This window comes from Choloepus didactylus, chromosome 22 (genome assembly GCF_015220235.1).
Source record: "Choloepus didactylus isolate mChoDid1 chromosome 22, mChoDid1.pri, whole genome shotgun sequence".
Taxonomy (NCBI): Eukaryota; Metazoa; Chordata; class Mammalia; order Pilosa; family Megalonychidae; genus Choloepus; species Choloepus didactylus.
In genome coordinates, this window is record NC_051328.1 from 8,218,881 (window position 1) to 8,238,467 (window position 19,587).

The 19,587-nt window shown below is 38.8% G+C and overlaps 1 pseudogene; it reads left to right on the forward strand.

The window, feature by feature from the left end:
- Positions 1-13,577: 13,577 nt before the first annotated feature.
- On the forward strand, positions 13,578-14,854 carry LOC119519063 (annotated as a pseudogene).
- Positions 14,855-19,587: the final 4,733 nt, after the last annotated feature.

Here is a 19,587-nt window from a genome sequence, read left to right on the forward strand (position 1 = left end):
ATTATAGCAGCTATTTTGCTGGCTCTTAACTGAAGACAAAGCAAATAGTGTGCTAAGAAATTATATCCAATGGTGACGCTTAGAGCAACGAGGGAAAGGAGATCTGTCATCCTCACAGGACCCCTTAGACTGAGGGGCCATCAGGATTGTTGTATGTTTTTTCTTGAGTGGACAGATTGTGGCTACTTTAATGGGTTGTGAAATGATTGATGCAGGCAAATCCAACAAATCCAAATAAAATTAGTAAAAATACCTTTGACCACCAAATAGTCAATCATAGTCAGTAACAACCAATTAAGAATCCATTGAACACAACTAAAGAAAAGCAGCAAATTGTTTTCTGGTTTTTGTGTTTTGTTTTTGAAATTTAAGGTTAACCATTCAAATTCACACTGAACATTTTTATCTTTCAGTCAACGTTCAGTATTTCAATAACCTTGACTTTTTGTGGTTTAAAATTGTACAAATGATAAAACACCATAAAATGATTAACAATGTAATGGATTCTCTTTTAATGCTGCAGACAATCAGTGAGTGAAACATAATTAGAGAATAGTTGGTTTGTAGTACCATTATTTATCTGTCTGTGTTTGATAAGAGAGAAATTTGACTTGGTCAGTCATAAAACTGACCAAACTGCACGGCATTATCTTTGGTTGTAAAATAATTGTGTTTCAAAGGTACAGCAAATGCGTTCGGAAAGTGGAGGAATAAAAGAAAATTATTTCAAGAAATACAAGAGACATGGGCCTGTGTAAAGCTTTCTAATCCCCTTTTTTTCTTTTTTTCTTTTTTTTCATTTCAAACGCTACAGAAGATTCACTCAGACAACTGGGTTTGTGTGTAAATAAAACCAACTGGTTCTCATTGCAAAGACCCTTTTCCTGCTCTTCAGCTAATAATATTTCCCCTTTGTTCCACCTCATTACTTCAAGCTTTCCTCCACTGATCTGAGTTAAGTAATTTCTCTCTCTCTTCACTGACTGCACCTTTGCAAATATTTGCAAATGGTTATCGTGCCCTATCCTGGTACTTATCACACAGCAAAAACCTTCAGTGTCTTTAATACTTAATAACGGGGCCAGTGTCTTAACTGTTTTTCTCCCCTGCAATTTCAACTGTCTAACATGTTATGGTAATTATCTAACACAGTCCTCTAAAGCACTATGTTGAATTCAAAATCCATTCCACTTTCCTTAGCAGATGCTGTTTGAGTGAAACTGCTTTCAGGTTATTAAAGAGCCACCAAAAAATTATCAAAGAGCTACCACTGAGTCCTTTCTGGTCACCTAATAGTCACCTCTACCACTGTGTGGCTCTGGGCAAATCACTACTTCTGTAGACCTCATTTTCTTTTCCTATAAAGTAAGAGTTTGAATAGATTGTCTCTGAGAAGCTTTCTAAATCCATGATTCGAAGGTTAAGCTATATTTTTGGAGTACCCTTTTTAAAACCTAAATCTGATCAAGTCACTCCCTTCTTAAGAGTCTTTAGTTGCTTCCTAGTGCACTTAGAATAAAATCAAAATTCTCTACAAGGTCTACAAAGCCCTGCATGATCTGGCCTCTCCCTCCCTCTCCAACCTCAGTTTGTATTGCCCTTTCTATTTGTCTTAGATTGGGTCTCCCAAGGAGACCCCAAAGGAGGCAGTGAAGAGGGATATGCCAGTCAAACGTGTGTATCAAGCGTACCACAATTGGCAATCCCACTGGGAGACAGTGGTGAGCACAGAATGTGTCTCTGAGTTATTCCTCCTGAGGTGTGAAGAGGCTGAGATATTTATCCACCAAATCCCATTCATCATAGCTTGAGGGAAGCCCTTGGGGCATCAACTTCCCAGCACCTCTAGCCTGCCCCACCCATCATGCCAGAGGAAGGCGCCATTTTGAATGGGAACACTGAGTGATGAGGAATCAACTAGGGGACCTACACATCTGCTGCTCCCTCGATCACTAAAATCCAGCCTTGCAGACCTTCTTCAGTTCCTCAGACTCGTGATCTGTCCCTCTCTAGGGCCTCTGCACACCCGTTCCCTCCGGCTCCAACACTTGGCAAGGTTCTCTCCTTTCCAGTTCCGGCATTGCTTTCTCAAGTCTTCCCTGACTGTTCTAATTAGATTCCCCTCCCTCCTATTACTGTGTTAACACTCCAAGTTTGTTTCCTTCATAGCATTTTTCATACTTCGTAGTTATGTTATCACTTTAATTTAATTTGTGTCTATACTCCACTAGAATAGAAGTGGCCCTCAGGCGGGGATCATGTCTGTTTTATTTGCCAAGGTACATCCAGCAGCTTGCCCAGTATGTGATAAACGGCTGGCACTCACTAAAACATTCTCACATGGGTGAATTTTTGAAAGCTCACGGTTGTTTGTGGAAATGGCCCATTTATATATTACACCAAAAATATTTCAGTGAGGTAGAGAGGAAATGTTTTGGGATATCATTCTCCTACACACTGAAAAGTGTTGATTTCACCCATCTCCTGAAGCAAGGAGGGGTGCTCCAGAGATACTTAGCTTTAGTAACTTACGTACAGTAATAGTTATAAGCAGGGATTCATGTACTAAGGCAGTGTTAACCTCCTAGGCTTGTGATTTTCTGCGTCTCTGGAGTGCTTGCTCTCTTTTTTGGAGTTCTAAAATTTTTTTTAATTAGAGAAAATAATAACAAGGACATTGTATTGTCTCTGAAGTCTCCCCTTAAGCCCTAACATTGTCTCGATTTATTAAGAGAGAAACATAAATATGGCCCTTGCATAGTATAGGTGCACAACAACTATTTATCTACTGAATTCTAAAAACACAGATGGTTGGGCCACAAGTACAATGACATGAAATGCTGCCAACCAGGTTGCAGTTCCTTCATCTGCAAAAAGCGGAAGCCTTATATGAGTCAAGGATGGCAAATCCCACTGTGAGCACCACTATTTCTTAATTCCGTGCTAATGGTAGACATCACTGACCAGTTGCCAATACTCCTTTGCACCGATCCAAAATGTGGACACAGAATCCTTCTCAACACAGCAGGAAAGGTGACTACTTCCAGTTGGTTGCGTTTGTGGTCACTGGCCTGAGTGATCTAGATCCTTTGTTATAAAATTCTTTCTATTAATGGAACAAAACTGAGCCTTCTCGCTCCCACCTAGATATATAGGGGCTGGAAACTACAGGAACAAATAGATATTTGGTGAGCACTCACTAACCTGTGGCATTTGTTTTGTAAATTTAAAATTATTCTCAAATTAGAAGATTACTCTAAAAAAGGAAGAAAAGTCAATGAGCCAGGCCCCTAACTAACAGTATGAACAAATGCAACATGTTTAACCTCTTTGAGCATAAAAGTATCAGTAAAAGTTACTTTAATCTTATCAGATATTTTAATACAAATATAGAAAATTGAAATTAAATACTCACTATTAAATACTTAGAGTTACAACTTCTAGTTTAGGGTACATAGTAGGAGATAAATAAAGTCCCCACATCTTGCTTTGATTAGGATTTCTTTCCCACTTTCAAGTAATTTGAGTTGCTATGCAGACACAGACTCTCCTAAATTAATGCTTTTAAATTAAGTTTCCAAAGCATCTTTTACTAACACCCATTTTTTTCATACACCCATATTTAATTGCAAAGTTTGAAAACTAGGCACAGAGAGAATTTGTTGAGTACTTTGATGCTAAGGAATCACTACCCCTAATACGAACAATCTACTAAATTGCTACAAATCTCCTCTTAATACCCTCCGGATGACATCTGAGTTGTGGTTAGTCCTTGTAAGAGTCATAACAGCTTTTCCCTTGAAGACACATACCAAGTACAGGATTCAGGCTTTCTATGTACTTATAGATCCCATAATTCATTCTAGGTGAAATGGGCTGCTTTTGAAAACTTGGAGACTATAGCCTTCACTTTTCAAATTGTAGCTCACAGATTTCATTTACAGTATATTGCAACAAGTCCCTGGGAGTTTTCCACCAAAGCCCATAAATCAGAATCAGTTAAGAAAAATGTTCAAGAGAATTTCCCATTTCTACAGATAGACAAGGTTGAGAAATATCAAAGGTAGAGTTACATAGTGTGAAATGACACTTTCTAAAGGGCTCTTTGAGCAATTTATTAAGAATTTGTCAAAGACATGCAAGTGCTCGTCAGTGAATTAGGCACGTATTATAATACTTATTGTAGCATTTAAAGACCATGATACTTATCACTTAGATTGTACTTAACATGCTCAAAACATTTTCAATTCTAATTAAATATTCTCCCACGTGTATCTGTGTAAAGAAATAACCATTTATAGGAGAAAGCAATATCCAGACTCACAAATAAAAAACCATCAAGGAGGGCTTGGGAACTTGAGTACAGTATTAAATACGTGGGCAAATGTATAACATCTTGAGTTTCAGCCAGAAATCTAAGTTGGGTCCCCAAACAACCATTCCAAGTTCAGTCTTCTCATCAAAACGAGCCTCCACACTTTTTTTTTCCTGAAGTTTTAGCGGCCCTTAGACAGAGCCTTCTGAGGTTTGGGCTAATTATGTGGAGCAAACAGGGAAAATTGGCAATTCCATTTTCCCAAATGTGGTGTTTCTCTTTTCAGAAATTAAGCTCAATGAATACCCCAGTTTCATGACTTCCTTTCCTTCATTTCTTTTCAAGTTTTAAAAAAGGCATCACTATTTCCCAAGTGGTATCTGCATATCTGGCAGGTAGAAAGGACCTTCAAAAGGGAAGTCCACCTTCACTTGTAACAATTTTGTTCTTTGAAAACATGGGGTAAAGATTTTTACCGAAAGAAGTTTGGGATTCAAATTCAAATTCATGCACTCAATAAGGAACTTTAATTTCAGTGTTCAAACTGTGAGTCCCAATGGCAGGCAAGATGGCAGTATTTGTCCAAATGTAACACATGCAAATCCTTTGGGCCTAGCATGTTGCTTCTAGGAATCCATCCCATGGCTATACCATGTACAAACGCATGTATGTGTGTGTTTATTGCAGCACTGTTCATCATAGGGGACAAATGGAACTCTCCAAAATGTCCATTGATAGGGGAATGTATATTTCACCAATTAATAAAATATAATGCAACCCTGGAAAAGAATGAGGTAGACCTAGTGTCTGATTTTGTTAGACATAACATAGCTGGTTATGTTAGCATCCTATTACTCCATAGAGTACCAGCCACCAGGTAAAGAAATAGGAGTTAGAGTTTGCACAAGCTAAACTACCTGGAGGAGAAAGTGTATTGTCATTAAGCATATAGTGACAGATGTGCTGGGTTCAAGTCCCAGGTCTGCCCTCTATGTGACCTTGGTCTCATGGCTTACATCCAAGATCTTCAGTTTCACTATCTTTAAAATGTGGATGATAGTAAAAGTATCCCGTGTTGAGTTCTTATGTTGATTAAATGAGACCGTACATGTAGAGTATTTAGCACAATGCCTAGCACAGAGGAAATACCCAATAAATATCACCTACTATTATAATATGCAACTATCCACAGTCTACACTTTGGGGAGCACCTTAACATTTGAGAAATACAGCCGTCAAGACTGCTCGGTTCTGCCCCCTCATTTTACAGATGAAGGAACTGAGTTCTGAAACAGTTAACTGACTTGTTCAAGCCAGAAGCCAGTCCATACCAAATCTGGGACCCAGATCCAGCATTCCTTACTCTGAAACTTGTACTTTGAACAAAGGTTTTGGATCGCAAATTGTCAGACCAGCCGGGATCTCCAATAGCCCAGTGGATAATTTGAAATGGAATCACTATCAGATTCTGAGTTTGTGGGCATGTCACAGTAACTGAGACCCTAACTGGTTGTTTAATGAATGCAACGTTATAATTCACGCATAGTCACTGTTGTACCTAGCAAATTCATAATTAGAGGTAATTTTGCACCTGCTGTCACGGGAAGACAGCATTTCCTTTAATTTAGCTTGATGCCTTGATTATACCGTGAGAGCAGGAGACAAGACAATCTCTCACTCGACTCCTGGAGAAAACACACAGTCTTGGGTTTGTGTTATGATTAATAACACCTTTTAGCATCCTTGGAATCATCAGTCACCACTTCTTCTGTCAATGCAGAGTCGTCCATGGGGCAGGAGTGCCTGGTACCCTCCAACCTGCTGCAGTAACAGCGAAAGGCTACTGGGTTCTTTTTAAGGTGAACCATCCCAAGAATTCCAATCAACCAACTCAGAAGCATAATCATTGAGCAGCTGTGAATCTGAGGCCACTAAATCAGGAGCACAAGAAACGCAATGCTATTTTTTCTGTGCTTGAGTTGACTTTCTAGTTCCAGACCCCATTTGGGATTCCTCCCTTTTTAGTGGGCATACTTAGATATGAGGGACTTGCCTAGAGCAAAATCATCAGGGAGAGGGGCATCTAGACCTGCTGACACCCACTGGGAGGTCCCCATCTGGTGCTTGTTGCCACTTGATGCTGGTTATCATTCTCCAGTGGTCCGTGCTGCATCCTCTCCAGTCTCCAGTTGCAGGATTCTCCTGGTCCAAGGTTTTCTTGGTGGCTCTCAGACACCCAGGCATCTCTCTGCTGCTCTGCATCAGCCAGGTGAGGAGACTAGACCCACCGCAGAGCCACTGCTTCCACTCAGGTGCTGTGCTGGAGGGTGTGAAGAACTGTGGGTTCTCACCAGCTCAAGATTCAAACTCAGGGTTAGCTGATCCCAAGTCACTCCTTAACCAGTATACCACTGGGCCTCTCATTTTTCCCCTTCAGTGTTGATCATAGCAGGGAGAAGATCAGGATTTTGTCATCTAACTTTATGATGCTTGAAACCTATTAGGCATTGTAGGAAGGACATAGGAAGGTCAGCACTGGCAGTCAGGGAAGCCACAAAGTATGATCCAGGATAAGTCTCTTAACATGTCTGATTGTCCTTCTTCACTCTAGACTCAGTCCTGACATTCTCTGCAGTGGCTGGAAAGTATTCCACTGTGGGCAAGTACCATCAAATTGCTCTGATCCCTTGCTGATGAAAAATCAGGTCATTTCCACTTTTTCCTATTAGAGACCCAGCTGCAGTGGACATTCTTTAGAAAGTTCGGGCTGTTGTTTGATCACTAGGGTTTGGGACAGAGTGTGAAGTTACAGAACTAAATAGGTGGAACCAACCATGACTCCATTCCACAACCACACAACTCATTCCCACGCTGCTGCCTCTTTTGAAGGAGACCACGGTGGTGAAGTGTGCATACCTTAATTAGAAGCTTCAGGTTCACATCGCAATTCTGCCACTTAGCTGTGTGTGACCTTGGGCAAATTACTGGACCTTTCTTTGCCTTTGCTTCTTATCTATAAAACAAAAATATGCCCACCTCCAGGGACGTTGCAAAGCCTAATGAGATGTTGTAAGTAAAATACATATAAAGTGTTTAGCACTGTGCATTGTTAAAAACTGGCTTGATACTCACTTTTATCATTGTTATTTTGAGTTGGGTGGGGAAAAAAAGAGCAAGAAATGGAAAAAGGACCAGAATCTGGTTAGGAAGAATCTATCAGACATGGACACACTCACTGGGGAGTGGTCTGCACCCGCTCAAAAGCAGCCAAGTCAAATGAATGCCCCTAAAGAAAATCAAAGGTACCTTCACCTCCCTAGTCAGGTCCCCAATTCCTGCCCTCAGCTCCTCACGTCCATGGAAAAGGGAGCCCATCTGGGGTGATTTAAGAAGACACAGCAGTGCTCTGAAAAGGAAAATTACTACTCAGGTGTGTTAAATTCACTTGCTACTGTAGAACTATTAAGTCAATATGAATTCCCAATGAAATATAATTAACTGTATGCTATTTTAGCAAACATAAGATTCTGTTATACATGAAAAAAATTCATGATGACTTCACGCTGAACTGTCATCCAAAAAGATGTGTGTTGTTTTGGGTTTGGGGTTTATTTTGTTAGGTTCAAGTAGTAATGAGGGCAGGGTGCGAAATGATGGGAAACGTAAATTACAGGGTAGAATTTCTTTGTTGTTGCTTTTTTTTTTTTAAGATTTTCTTCTTTTTATTTTATTTGCTTCTCGTGAGATTCAAAGTACAATTGACACTGGTATTAAAAGACAGTCATTATCCTAAGCCCAAAGGAGGGAAGGCTCAGTGGGTGAACACCTGATTTTTTAAGTGATGTTAGGAGGGTTTTTAATTACTCAACTTCAGACTCAGGTATCGCCTACCTTGACAAAAAACAGCAAGGGGGGAGCAGCTTTCCAACAGGATTAGATAATTTCCCCATCACCAGCCCCATGACCAGGGGCCATCTTGCACACAGGAGAGACATTCTTTTCAACTAGCTCATTAGGGGAGAAGAGGATGATGCACTATTTAGAGTTCCCAAAGCCTCTGGGGAGAAAGATGAGGGAAAGTAGACAATTCTTATCAGTAGCCAATAACACGATGTTTTCCCCACCAAAATTCCTCCTCATTCAAGGAAGTCACCCTGGAAGGAAAGCATTATGAAAGAATAGCATATAGGCGCATGGGCACTGGAGCTGATCACAGAGACCTGAGCTCCAACACCAGATTTACCACATGGAAGTTTAGGCAAGCTCTTTGGGGACTTTAGACTCACTTTCGTCACCCATGGGTAGGGTATATTAATATTATTTGTCCCATAGGATTTTTATTAGAATTAAATTCAGAAAAACAAAAAGTATGCAAAGGGGTGGGAACTTGTGGGGAAGACAGCACAGTAGGCAGCTACAGGAGTCACTCCTCCTCCAAAACAGCCAGTGAACAGGCAGGAGCCGTCTGAAACAACTGTTCTGAGGCCCCAGAGACCAGGGGAGCACTACAGAGCATCCAGGAAAGAGCAGGAGTTAGACGCTGAGAAATGGCAGTAAAGGTTGTAAGTAGCCCACTATGCAGCAGTTGCTGAGGCCCATCCCCTGCTCTCTCAAAGTGGACCGCCTTGGAGTCCAGTCCTTGGCTGACTGCTGTAGATGGAGAAGGATGTGGAAGTCCTCCCCCCCAAGAACAGGGGTTGGGAGATGGGGTGAGGGGAAGTGGGCCGTGGCAGAGCATAGATCATGGCTTTTGATTGGTGAATTTGGATTGCTGGATCCTGGCTCTGAGCTGCTGTTTCAGCCCACCCTGGACAAAGACGGTCATGGCCATTGTGGGGAACTATTTGCTGAAGGGCACCATCTGCTGGGCAGGCTGGGAAAGTACAGTTTAGGAGAGTCATCAAAAAGGCATCCGGCATCTTTCCTGGCTCTCTCCCCAGGGTTCTTCAGAGCTGGTTGGCACCCGCTTCATGAGTCCCTTGCCCTAATTTGGCTGGGAAATACTGACTTGAAAAACTCCTCTATCGGGTGACCACCCTCTCAGAATTTGCCCTCTAGGCAAAAGAACTAGAGGCAATGAAAGAGTACTAAAAAAAAAAAAAAAAAAAAAAAGCTATAGGGGCAAAAGAAAAACAGAACAGATCAAGATTCCTGGAGAAGAAACAGAGGAGAGGAAGTTTTCTCCTGGGGGTGAAACAATTGAATAAATAGAACTATGCCATGTGATGCTACCTTAAAGTCAGAATAACCTGCATTATAGCTAGAATAAACTTTAAATTACCATATCTTTTTTGATTTTCTTATCCAGCTGCTCCCCTATAAGATCTGTTCCATTTTGCTACTGATGCTAGAATGCAAAACACCAGAAATGGATCGGCTTTTATAAAGGGGTTTTTTTGGTTACAAAGTTACATTCTTAAGGCTATAAAGTGTCCAAGGTAAGTCATCAACAATTGGGTACCTTCACTGAAGGATGGCCAGTGGTGTCCAGAAAACCTCTGTTAGCTGGGAAGGCACATGGCTGGCATCTGCTCCAAAGTTCTGGTTTCAAAAGGGCTTTCTCCCAGGACATTCCTCTCTAGACTGCAGCTACTCAAAAATGTCACTCTTAGTTGCTCTTGGGGTGTTTGTCCTCTCTTAGCTTCTCCAGAGCAAGAGTCTGCTTTCAACAGCCATCTTCAAACTGTTTCTCATCTGCAGCTACTCTCTCAGCTTCTGTGCATTCTTCAAAGTGTCCCTCTTGGCTGTAGCAAGCTCGCTCCTTTTGTCTGAGCTTATATAGTGCTGTAGTAAACTAATCAAGGCCCATGCTGAATGGGCAGGGCCACACCTCCATGGAAATTATTCAATCAGAGTTATCACCTACGTTGGGTGGGTCACATCGCCATGGAAACAAAGAATCACAATCTAATCAACACTAATATATCTGCTCGCACAAGATTGCATCAAAGATAACGGCATTTTGGGGGACATAATACATTCAAACCTGCACAGACCTCATATTTTTTAATTTTATTTTTTGTTTACCTCCCTTCATTCATTCACATGTTCCTCTGAGAAGACATAAATTCTTCCAGCTTTGGACAATAACTGCTTTTAGAAACTGTAAAGTAGTTACAAGAGAACAGTTGTCCAAGATTCAGAATTTTTTAAAATGGAGCATGTGTATTACATGGTCAATGTCTTCACTCTCACTTGGTTATGAGACTAAAACCATTCCTCACTGCTCTAACATGCTGAAGAAGTCATCTGAGGGGGAGGCAGATGGAGGTTCAGGTGTCACATCAAAGGTAGCAGCATTGCCCTATAGTAGCATCCATGTTTCTTTAAACCTTCCACTGTCAGAAATTTGAGGTTACCATGATATACTTTATGCTCATAACTGATGTGGCTGGAGAATTGGTGTTTAATTTATAGCATCAGCAAAACAGAATACGTGATGCATTTAATGCATTTCATAAAAGAATGACCTGTTCTTATTCTACAGAGAATGGAAATTGAAGTCAAACACCCTTTGTATTCCAAAATAGTGTCTCAAACATTTTGTAATTTTCATTCAAATTGTTAGGAAGCTCGGTGCTATTAGTTAATCTATTTTCCAATACATTGTTTAATATAGCACTGAATGAATGATGCAAATTGTCAATGGATGAGTGATCAACTAATAGCTCTGCTAGTAATTGATTTTTCTTCAATAAAATTGCAACAACCAATGAGAAAAATAAAGGAGAGCCTTAACACAAATTCACTCAACAATAAAACCCTAGGCAAGAGAAAGAAACTGGCCTTCAGAGTAAATTCATCAAGATAATCAGATGTTTAGACAGTAGCAAAAAATTACAAGCCACACTAAGAAACAGGAATCTATAGCCCAAAGGAAAAAATTGAAATTTAGGAGAATATGCAGAATTTGAAACAATTAATCAATGATGTTCAAAGAAATATCCTGAATCACTTCCAGGAGATAGAGGAAAATATGGCTCAAGAGAAAATGGATATTAAGAAGACACTGGGTGAGCATAAAAAAGAATTTGAAGGTACAAAAAGAAACATAACAGAAATTATGGTAATGAGCAGAACAATAGGTGAGATCAAAAATACACTAGAGGCATACAACAGCACATTTGAACATAGGGAAGAAAGAATCAGAGAACCAGGGGACAGGACAATCTAAATTTTAGAGTCAAAAGAACAAATAGAGAAAAGCATGGGGAAAATTGAGCAGGGTCTTAGAGATTTGAATGATAGGATGAAACACACAAACATGTGTGCTATGGGTATGCCAGCAGAAAAAAAGGGAAAAGGGGCAGAAAGAATATTTGAGGAAGTAATGACCAAAAGATTCCCAACTCTTACGAAAGCCATAAATATACATGTCTAAGAAGCATAATGTAATCCTAACAGAATAAATTCTAATAGACCTACTCCAAGACACATACTAATCAGAATGTCAAATGCCAAAGATAAGGAATTCTGAAAACAGCAAGAAAAAAGTGATTTCTCACATACAAGGGAACCCCAATAAGACTAAGTATGAGTTTCTCATCAGAAACTATGGAAGCAAGAAAGGAGTGGTATGATATATTAAGATACTGAAAGAGAAAAACTGCCAGCCAAACATTCTTTATCTGGCAAAACTGTCCTTCAAACCTGAGGGGGAGTTTAAATGTTTACAGATAAACAGAAACTGCGAGAGTTCCTCAACAAGAGACCTGCCCTACAAGATACAGTAAAGGGAGCTCTGCAGGCTGAAAGGAAAAGACAGGAGAGAAAGGCTTGGGAGAGAGTGTAGAAACAAAGATTATCAGTCAGGGTAACTAAAAAGGGTAAAAAAAGAGACAAAAGTAAGACATGACATATAAAAGCAAAAGGATAAAATGGTTCAAGTAGGCACTGCCTTTACAGGAATAAACATTGAGTGTTAATGGATTAAATTCATCAAAGTACAGAGATTGACCGATTGAATAAAAAATACAATCCATCTACAAGAGACTCACCTTAGACACAAGGACACAAATAGGTTGAAAGTGAAAGGTTGGAAAAAGATATTCCATGCAAACAACAACCAGAAAAGAGTGGGGGTAGCTATTCTAATATTGGACAAAATAGACTTTAAATGCAAAACTATCAAAAGAGACAACGAAGGACATTATATATTAATAAAAGGGGCAGTTCACCAAGAAGAAACAGCAATCATAAATATTTATGCACCTAACCAGGATACTACCAAATACATGAGGCAAACACTGGCAACACTGAAGGGAAAAATAGACATCTCTACAATAACAGTTGAAGACTTCTATACACCACTCTCATCAATAGAACATTTAAACAGAGGATCAATAAGGAAACAAAGAACTTCAGTAATGTGATAAATGAATCAGACCAAACAGATGTTTACAGAACATTGTAGCCCAAAACAGCAGAATATACATTATTCTCAAGTGATCATGGATCATTCTCCAGGATAGACCACATGTTGGGTCACAAAACAGGTCTCAATAAATTTTAAAAGACTGAAATTATACAAGGAACTTTCTCTGATCATAAAGGAATGAAGCTAGAAATCAATAATAGGCAGAGGATTGGAAAATTCACAAATTTATGGAGGTTAAACAACACACTCTTAAACAATCAGTGGGTCAAAGAAGAAATTACAGGAGAAATCAGTAAATAGCTTAAAAGGAATGAAAATGAGAACACAACATATCAAAACTTACGGCATGCAGTGAAGACAGTGCTGAAAGAGAAATTTATTGCCCTATAAAAATCTACATTAAAGAAGAAGAGGAGTCCAGCAGAGGGGCAGCAGCCCAGTTCCCTGTTCCCAGCCCTCCCTGACCCCTGTGGGCCACTTGCTGTCAGAGAAGGTGGCCCCAAGAGCTCATGGTGCTCTCTCCCATGTCCAGGTCACCAGGCTCAGACCCTGGTCACTCTCCTCCTCTGAGCCTCTGCCTCCTACTCCACTGCCACCTTGGACTCTGGTTTATAATGCACCTCACTTCATCCCAGTCCTGGGTGAGCAGCATTGGGTTTATGTCTTTATTTGATGAAAATGAGTTGTTGCACAGCCATTGGTACCTGTACTGGGGAAACATAGTATATAAACAAGAAGCTTATAGCCTCAGTGGTGAAAATTTTTTCATGTCAGGGACTGAGAACTCTTGCAGTTGTTTATTTTATCCCTTCTTCTCCAGACCGAAGATACCAAAAAGTTGCAAAGATCTCTCCATCTTATTGATAAAGCCACTAATAAGCCAAAATGTCTGTCAACATCAACTGCAGCATGTCAGACCAGTTCTGTCCTCCAAGATGCCCCATCTGATCACCAATGTTGAGGGCAAAGGAAATGGAATCAAGATAGTTATAGTCAACATGGGTGACATTGCAAAGGCACTTAATTAGCCTCCAACATATCACACCAAATATTTTGGTTGTGAGCTGGGAGCACAGACCCAGTATGATGTTAAGAATGACCATTACATTGTTAATGGATCTCTTGAGTGAATAAGCTGCAAGACATGTTGGATTGATCCAATAAAATATTTGTTCTGTGTCTTGAGTGTGAGAATCCTGAAACAGACCTGCATGTCAATCAAAAGAAGCCAACAATAGGTAATTCTTGTAAAGCCTGTGGCTATCAAGGCATGCTTGACACACATCATAAACTCTGCACATTCATTCTCAAAAACCCACCTGAGAGTGGTGACAGTGGTATGGGAAAGAAAGAAGAGGAAAAAAAAATAGGAAGGGCAAAGACAAGGAAAATGTCTCCATATCCAGCAGTGAGTCACCACCACCACCACCACCACTACCAAAGGAAATCAGTCCTCCTCCACATGCTGAGGAAGAAGAGGAGGAGGAAGACTGGGGAGAAGATACAACCGAGGAAGCTCAAAGGTCCAGAAGATGAAATCAGTGACCATGCAAAAGTTTTGATGCTCAGTGATGATTTGGAAAGGACTGATGAAGAGTGGGTCAACATCCTGTTTGATTTTAAGAAAAAGAAAGAAGAGGGTATTACTGACTCATGTGACAAAGAAATTGTTGCTGAAGCAGAAAGACTGGATGTAAAAGTCATGGGCCCTCTTGTTTTGACTGAAGATCTTTCTAATGAGATTAGGGAGCAAATTAAGAAATTCAGGTGCCATTTCATCCTATTTTGTCATAGCAACAAAAAGGCTCAATGCTACTTCCTTCATGGTGTGGTAGCCATGCATCAAGCTCAGTTCATCTCCAAGACCCCACATATCTTGAAGGAGATGTATGACAGGATTTTTGGAAGAAGAAGTCATCACTAGCTGGTCAGAAAAGGTCTCTAAGAAATATGTCTCAAAGGAACTTGCCAAAGAGATTCATGTCAAAGTGGAACCATTTATAAAATGGTTCAAAGGAGCAGAGGAGGAATCTTCTGATGGTGATGAGGAAGATGAAGATGAGAACATTGAGGTGGTGTATTCAAAGACTGCCAGTGTACCTAAAGTTGAAACCATGAAGTCTGACAACAAGGATTATGACATTGACATTGATGCCAGTTAAAGGGATGGATGAAACCTAGCTTAACAGTGTAATACTGCAAATTTTTCTGCATTATCAGTCTGAAATGCAACATGTGTATGCAAAAGCTAAAATGGTTTAACATCATGCTACACTTTATACTAAAAATGTTTTACTGTAAGTGGTCTGAATTAAGCCCAATGAGACATCTAGGGAGTCCATACACATCAGTGGGCAAATGTAGTTTGTTTATTCATAGCATGTTTCTTTTTGAAAAACCAGCAGTGGACACATATGGATCACATTTATACAGTTATAGCAAATAAAACTTTGTTTTTGGTCATTCTTCAGATTTTTGGCTCTGAATGACTTAAGCTGAAATGATTGGCTCCTTTTTAATCTATTGCACCATCATTTAACCTGTTAGAATTTTTGGAGCCTATTAGATATGGTATTATTAGATGCTGAGACTATAAAATGGTCTTCAGCAGGATGTAAACTTAAACTTATTTGCAGTTAATTAGCTTATTCAGGCATTCAGAAATACAGTTCATTTTAAGTTTGCTCTTTAGTCCCTCAAATTGGCATATGGTAATGTACATTCTTCCCAGGCCAAGGTGGACTGATAATCAAAAGGAATTGCAAAACTTCTATTTTGCTGAGAAGTAAAAATGACCTGAGTGTCCTACTGATAATTTGAAGAGCAGGTTTTGAAATTATTCAAGTTTTGTTTTCGGTGTGTGTGCACTTGCCCGAAATTGTAGACTTTTTGAAGTCATGTGCATTGCACATTGGAAGAACTAGGGAAATTATTATATTAACAAATAAGCATCTTATGTGTTTGTAGCTTTTGCTTTGTACTGAGAGAAAGCTCTCAAACTCTGGGGTTTGATTAAATAGCACACTATGATTTTGTTTGGGGGAAGCAGACAAAGGTGCACTTAATATAATCCCTAGCAAAACTGAGCATAATTTTTCAGTTTTTACTTTTATGATTTAGAATACAATTTGAGGATGTTTAAACATAAAAAAAGAAGAAAGAACAAAAATGGCACACCTGGAGAAATTAGGGAAAAACAGCAAACTAACCCCAAAGCAAACAGAAGGAAAGAAATAAAAAAGAGAAGAGAAGAAATAAATAAAATTGTGAATAAAAAAAAACAATAGTGAGAATAAACAAAATGAGACATTGGATCTTTGAGAAAATCAACAAAATTGACAAATTCTTAGCTAGACTGTCAAAAAGAGGGAGAGAAGATGCAAATAAATAAAATCAGAAATGAAAGGGGGATATTACTACTGACCCTACAGAAATAACAACAAAAAAAGATCACAAGAGGATACTATGAGCAACTGTATGCCAACAAAATCCACAACTTAGATGAAATGGAAAAATTTGTAGAAACACACAAACAGCCTACAACTACTTCTAGTAGAAATAGAAGAGCTCAACATACCAATCACAAGTAAAGAGATAGAAATGATCATCAAAAACCTCCCAATGAATAAAAGCTGGGGACTAGAGAGATTCAAAGGTGAAGTCTATCAATCATTCCAAGGAGAATTAATACTAATCCTGCTCAAACTCTTCCAAAAAATTTAAGAGGAGGGAATGCCACCTAATTCTATGAAGCCAATATCACACTAATATCAAAGCCAGACAAACTACAAGAAAAGAAAATTACAGACCACTTTCTCCAATGAAAACAGATGGAAATTCCTCCACAAAATACTTGCAAATTGAACCCAACAGCTCATTAAAAGAATTATACATCATGATCAAGTGGGTTTTATCCCAGGAATGCAAGAGTTGTTCAACACCAGGAAAATCAATTAATGTAATACAAAACATTTACAAATTGAAGGGAAAAAACACATGATCATCTCCATTGATGGGGAAATGCATTTGATAAAATCCAGCATCCTTTCCTGACAAAAGCACTTTAAAAGACAGAAATAGAAAGGAAATTTCCTCAACATGATAAAGGGCATATATGAAAAACCTACAGCTAACACCCTCCTCAATGGTGAAAAACTGAAAGCTTTCCACCTAAGATCTGGAACAAGACAAGGATGCCCAACCACTGTTATTTAATGTTGTCTTAGAAGTTCTAGCTAGAGCAATTAGGCAAGAAAAAGAAATAAAAGGTATCCAAATTTGAAAGGAAGAAGAAACACCTTCTTTTTGTAAATGACATGGTCCTATATTAGAAAGTCCTGAAAAACCTACAACAAAGCTACTGGAGCTAATAAAAGAACAAAGTGGTGGATACAAGATCAACATGCAAATATCAGTACTGTTTCTATACACTAGTAAGAAGCAATCTGAGGAGGAAATCAAGAAAAAAAATTCCACTTGTAATAGCAACTAAAAGAATAAAATATCTAGGAATAAATTAAACAAAGGATGTAAAAGACCTACACCTAGAAAACTCAAAACATTGCTAAAAGAAATTTAAAAAGGCCTAAATAAATGGAAGGACACTCCATATTCATGGACTGGAAGACTAAATTTAAGTTAGTCTTCTAACTTAAGAAGTTAAGATGTCACTTCTACCCAAATTGATTTACAGATTCAATGCAATACCAATCAAAATTCCAACAGCCTACTTTACAGAAATGGAAAAATCAATCATCAAATTTATTTGGAAGGGGAAGGGGCCCCAAATAGCCAAAACTGTCTTGAGAAAGAAAAACAAAGTTGGAGGACTCACACTTCCTGACTTTAAAGCATATTACAAAGCTACAGTGTCCAAAACAGTAATGGCATAAGGACAGATATATTGACTAATGGAATCGAATTGAGAGTTCAGAAATAGACCCTCATATCTATGATCAATTGATTTTTGATGAGACAGCCAAGCCCACTCAACTGGGAAAAAAACAATCTCTTCAACAAATGGTACTGGGAGAACTGAATATCTATATGGAAAAGAATGAACATGGACCTCTATCTCACACCTTATATGAAAATTAACTCAAAATGAATCAAAGACCTAAATATTAGAGCTAGGACAATAAAACTCCTATAAGAAAATGTAAAGAAACATCTTCAAGATCCTGTGGTATGAGGTGGTTTCTTAGACCTTACACCCAAAGCACAAGCAATGAAAGAAAGAAATAAATGGGATCTCCTCAAAATCAAAGACTTTTGCACTTCAAAGGACTTTGTCAAGAAAGTGAAAAGGCAGCCTACTTAATGGAGAAAATATTTGGAAACCACATATCTGATAAGAGTTTAACAACCAGAATATATAAAGGAATCCTACAACTCAACAATAAAAAAACATACAACCCAATTTAAAAATGGGCAAAAGACTTGAATAAACACTTTTCCAAAGAGGAAATACAAGTGGCTAAAAAAGTACATGACAAAATGCTCAACATCACTAGCTATTAGGAAAATGCAAATGTAAACCATAATGAGATATCATTTCACACTTAGTAGAATGACCATTGTAAAAACAAACAAACAAAAAAACTAGAAGTGATGGAGAGGATCTGGAGAAATAGAAACACTATTCAATGCAAGTTGGAATGTAGAATGGTGCAGTCACTTTGGAAGGCAGTTTGGCAGTTCCTCAGGAAGCTAAGCATAGAACTGCCATATGATCTGGCAATCCTGTTATAATGTATATACTCAGAAGATCTGAAAGCAAGGACATGAACAGATATTTGCACCGTGATGTTTTTACTGGCATTATTCACAATTGCCAAAAGATGGAAACAACCCAAGTGTTCATCAACTGATGAGGAGATAAACTGTGGTATTTACATATGATGGAATATTATGCAGCTATAAGAAGAAATGAAGTCCTAATGCATGAAAGAACATGGATGAACCTTGAGGACATTATGATGAACAAAATAAGCCAGAAACAAAAGGACAAATATTTTATGGTCTCACTAATACAAACTAATTATAGTAAGAAAACTCTGGGAGTATAGGTTACTTTAACTAACAAACAAAAAGCAGCAGCAGGTTGGAAGGATTGAAAGTCAAACAACTGATGCATTCCTGAAGTCAAGTCCAAGTTCAAGGTGAGCTGGAGAGCTTGAGTTCAGTTTCATAGAGGAAGAAGGGGTCGTGGGGACCAAAGAGGTAAAGACCGGCTTCCTAGATGTGCTAGGGAAGGACCCCGTTCTCGGAAAGGCCCCACATGTGGCTTAATATTCTGCTACTACAATCTTAAAATGCTTAATAATTTTTGAACAAGGTCCCTGCATTTTTATTTTGCACTTGTCCCACAAAGTATCCAACCAGTCTCACAAAGAGGAAAGAATGTGCAGAGGCAAAGGCTAATCGTACTCTACTACATTTTAGCAACATGCCCTTATATAAATTCATTGTTTATTCTTATATTTATTGGTTGCCAACAATGTGGTCTCATTTGTAAACTGGGCATGAGAATGACATCTATGTCACAAGTTGTTGTAAGCATGTAAGGCATTTATCACTGTGGTATACATAGTAAGTGCCCAATAAATACTAACCATTATTACTAATAAAAAATAAGCTTAGGATTGGAGTAGGAAGGAAAAATAGGGCTACCAGCAGCAGACTCAGAGAATAAAACACTCCCCTTCATTTTAAATCAGTATATTTATTTAGAGACATCTGATAGATGCAAAACAATTCAAAAGGTGTTGTGGTGGATAAACAAATAAGTAATAAGTAAATCCTGTCCTTAAATCCTGTCCTCCTGAGGATCACTTACCCCATCACGATGCTACAAAATAGATGGTGGCAAAAGCTATGACCAAGGTACCAGAAA